Consider the following 4,956-nt stretch of genomic DNA (forward strand, 5'->3'; position numbering starts at 1 on the left):
ATACTCGAGGATATGCTGAGATGCTGCATCATTGAGTTTAGTGGTTCATGGGAACGGTATTTACCTTTGATTGAATTCGCTTACAACAATAGTTTTCAATCAAGTATTAAGATGGCACCTTACGAGGCTTTGTACGGTCGTAAATGTCGTACACCATTGTTTTGGACCGAGCTCGGTGAAAGTAAAATTTTAGGAGTCGATTTGATTAAAGATGCCGAACAGAAAGTAAGGGTAATCCGTGAAAGTCTAAAGGCAGCCACAGATCGTCAGAAATCGTATGCGGATTTGAAACGAAAAGACATTGAATATCAGGTGGGAGATAAAGTGTTTCTTAAAGTTTCGCCTTGGAAAAAGGTACTCAGATTTGGCCGAAAGGGCAAGTTGAGTCCGAGATTCATTGGGCCATATGAAATATCTGAACGAGTCGGTCCAGTTGCGTATCGATTGATTTTACCCCCTGAACTTGAAAAGATTCACGACGTCTTTCATGTTTCGATGCTTCGACGCTATAGATCTGATCCTTCGCACATAATTAGTCCATCGGAGGTTGAAATTCAAGCCGATATGAGTTATGAAGAAGAGCCAATGCGTATCCTAGCTCGTGAAGTGAAGGAGTTGCGAAACAAAAGGGTTCCGTTAGTAAAGGTGTTATGGCTCAAACACGGGATCGAGGAAGCTACTTGGGAAACTGAGAGCTCGATGAAAGAACGATACCCAAACCTATTTACCGGTAAGATTTTCGGGGACGAAAATTTCTTGAGTGGGGGAGAGTTGTGACAGCCCAAAATTGACCCTAGTCAGGAAGTGGTTTCGGGACCACAAAACCGAGTCATACTAATAATTAGCCATCATATTTGATGCTTATTATATGTATATATGCATGTGTGAAAATTTCATGTTTGAATTTTGTTAATTGTAAGTGAATTTTATTAAATAGGACTTATGTGAGAAAATTTAGAAATGTGCTAGGCAAATGTGAAGTGGCCTATTAATGCATGTTATGAAAATGATGGGTTTGCATGTCAAATTACCCAAAATTTGAGCTAGTGGCCGGCCATGCTATGGGTGGAAACATGTTGGGAACATGTTGGCTTAGTGTGTTATGTTAGAAAGAATAAATAAAGGGTTAGTAATTAAGTAATGAAAAGGGAGGGGTGATGAAAACAAAGTTGTCTCATCCATTCTCCCCCCTCCATTTCCGTAACTAGACAAAGAAAAGAAAAAAAAGAAAGGGTGTTCATCCTTTAACACCTTGGCCGAAAATTTGAAGGAGGAAGGAAGAAGAAAGGTTGAAGAGATTCGGCCATGCATGTAACTAGGCTAAGGTATGTTTGATGATGTTCCATGAGATGCATGCATGTTTTAGTTGTTAGTTTGAGTTCTACCTAGCCCATGGTCTAAATCTTGCTATGTGATGGAGATGATATTCGGCCATGGGTGTTGTCTTTCTTGGTTGGTGTTTTGATGTGGTGGTGATGAGGCATGAAGATGATTGAGCTTGAGTGTTTAATAAAAAGGTTTGGATGTGAGAGTGTGTGAGGAGTAGTTTAGAGGCTCCTTGTACATTCGGTCAAAAGGGTGAGTTTATTGAGAATGTTAATTTCTTCCTCTATGATTATTTTTCATAGCATGTTAAATGGTTCTAGATAGGGCCGAATGAGTTATGGAAGTTTTTATAAATATATGAAGTTCAAGGTGCAAATTTTAGTCTTAATGTTATGGATAATTCGGTTGAGATATGGGGAGAGGGAGTTGTCATTTAGGTTAAGATCAAAGGGATGAGCAACAGGCATTAAAAGGTAAAATGTGTGAAACCTAAGGTGTAAAAACCTATATGTAATTACATAGGAAATGTTAAAAAAAAAAACTAACATGGTATATTCGGCCATGTAGAGTACATCCTAGAGATATTATATTTAATTCCCTACAATCGACTAAATGGGTGATTAGTAAGGGTGATTGCCGAATATACTAACATACATATGCATGTGTAATTGGATTGTAAATATTTAGCAAGGCGGTTAAACTAGTTGATTTATTGATTAAGCTCAAGGAGTTAAAGGAGGAGAATCGAGCAAAGGCAAAGAAAAGATCATCGAGTAGCCGAGTTGGAACCGTCTTACCCAACACAAGTAAGTCATTAAGCATATATTTTGTATTAATTTAAATGGTCATATCGTCTATGTAATGATGCTGAATGGAACGATAAATATATATATATACATGTATGCATGGGGTGATGAAAGTATTGAATAAAAAGAAAAGAGGTGAGATGAATTTAGTTGTTGGTTTAGGCACTAAGTGTGCGGGTGTAAACATTTATTATCATGAGATTGGCACTAAGTGTGCGGGTTTAAATTGTACAGCACTAAGTGTGCGAGTTTAAAGTATATGGCACTAAGTGTGCACGGTTGATTATTAAGCACTATGTGTGCGAACCCAATATATATTTTCTATAAATTATTTACATTAAGGGTGCGACTTTACCGAGTCGATTATGGACAGCGGAAAAGGTAAGTGTGCGAACTTGAAATGCATGGCACTAAGTGTGCGAGTTTAAAGTATATGGCACTAAGTGTGCGCGGTTGATTACTAAACATTATGTGTGCGAACCCAATATATATTTTCTATAAATTATTTACATTAAGGGTGCGACTTTACCGAGTAAATTTTGGACAGCGGAAAAGGTAAGTACCTTGAGTTCATGGCTAATAGGCGCTATGTTTATATTTGGAGTTGAGTTTGGTAAGTTTTGAACCTATGTGACGATTATAGTTGAAGTCACGTACATAAGGTTCATTGTGGAATAGGTGAAAGTTCGTTTAATTGTATGATTATAACGAAAATAAAATGATGTATGAAAGGTCAATGTAGGACTTGGTATGAGATTGAACTGTAAGGTTTAAGGAACTATGGTATAGTTCGGTATGGATGGAGTACTTAACCTCATTTCATTGTTTCCTGTTGTGATAATTTTATTAATGGATGGTTGTGGAATGCTTATGGCTTACTGAGTTATATACTCATTCGGTGTTTGCTTGTCACCTATTCTAGGTTTCTTGGACTCGTCTCTTTTTGCGTGATCGGGCCGTCATCGAAGTCATCACACCGGCTAGCAACTTTTGGTATCTTCTTTTTAGTCGGTCTAGGAGAACATTTCGGCATGTATAGGCTAATATGTTTTGTTGAAATTTGGTATGTAAACTTTTAGCCATGCGAAAATGGCATAAATGTTCGGTTGGATTTGGTTCTATAATGTTGGGTCGTAAGTCTTGGTAATTCGATTTTTATGCCATATGTCATGGTTGATTATTTTTTGTGTTAAAATTCATGATATGGCAATAGTGTAGTAGGGAGATGTTTGACAATGATTAGCCTTTGGCATGGCTAGTCATGATTATAATTTGTGATATGTATGATGAATTACTAGTTAGATCAAGGAGAAATCACGAAATAGGCATAGTTGTTTTAGTAACAGATGCTGGCAGCAGCAGTGATGTGAGATTGAAAAATCGCTAAAAACAGTAGGAATGGAATTAATTAATGAATAAATTATGCAATCGAAGCTCGATGAGTCTACTTTTATATAGAAGAAACGAAACGACCATATGAGCTGTATGTTAGGAGATAAGTAAACTCTTGTGAAATAGGGCCAGAGCGATTTCTGGATTCCCTGTTTCGACTTTGAAAATTCATTATAAATTAACCAGAGATAATTAGAAGTCATACCATATGTGAATAGATTCCCTTTTGAGTCTAGTTTCTATAGAAACAAACGAAATCAGTATTGAAGCCCTGTACAGGGAGATATCCAAGTCGTAATGCGCGAAGGTCAGTGTAGTCGATCCCTGTAACATGGGAGACTTTGACTAATAAACTGTACTAATTGGCCCGACCAAAAATTCTACAAAAAAAATATGTAGATGGGTATATGAGTCTAGTTCCAGGGAAAATTTACGGAACTGGATTTCGAGTTTCAGAACTCAAGATATGATTTTTAAAGCGACTAGTACGCAGATTGGCAGCTTGTCTGGGAAATGTCAAATAAGTGGTTTGAAGTCTGTTAACACCTCGTGTTCGACTCCAGCGACGGTCTCGGGTTCGGGGTGTTACAAAGTACGTTGGGGCAAGCTATGTAGATGCCCGGAGGAAGGAATTCTTAAACTTAACTCAAGGGGATCGGTCTGTGGCTGAGTATTAGGCAAAGTTTTTGCGACTTAGCCGATATGCCCGTAGAATAGTAGCAACAGAGTACGAACATTGTGTTCAGTTTGAGGATGGCCTCCGGGATAGTCTACGAGTATTAATGGCTCCACAGAGGGAGCGAGATTTTGCGGCATTGGTAGAGAAAGCTAAGATAGCTGAGTATGTGAAGCGCGTTGAGTGCCAGAGCTGGGAAAAGAAAAGGAGTAAAAACAAAAGAGATTTAGGGCCCTCCAATTTTGATCAGAGGCATAGGAAAAGTGCCAGGGCAGATGGGCCAGTCCGAGCTGAAGCCCCTGTTGCTGCTGTTAGATTGCAACCTTGTGTTGATTGCGGGAAAAGCCATTATGGCGAATGCTGGAAAAGTATTGGAGCCTGTTTAAGATGCGGATCGATGGAGCATCGTTTCAGAGAGTGTCCTTGGAGACCAGATTATGGACAAACTACTGGTATGGGTAATATACAACCGCTGAGGGGTGGTCAGCAGCCAGCAAGAGGCCGTAGCAATGGAATGGGTCATGGTCGTGGAGCACCAGACAGGGGTGTGGGACATGCTGAGGCGAGACAGCCAGCTTTGGTCTATGCAGCATGTCGTCGTGAGGACGGAGACGCTCCGAAAGCAAATGCTGGTACGTACTTCTCTCATGGTGTATTATTTACTTAATTTACAATTAGAGCTAGAGTGCACAGCGGTAGCATAGCGCAATAGTCGGTATTAGACAACTGATAGCTGGATGGAAAATTTCGAGGGCG

This window comes from Gossypium hirsutum, chromosome A10, assembly GCF_007990345.1.
Source record: "Gossypium hirsutum isolate 1008001.06 chromosome A10, Gossypium_hirsutum_v2.1, whole genome shotgun sequence".
Lineage (NCBI taxonomy): Eukaryota > Viridiplantae > Streptophyta > Magnoliopsida > Malvales > Malvaceae > Gossypium > Gossypium hirsutum.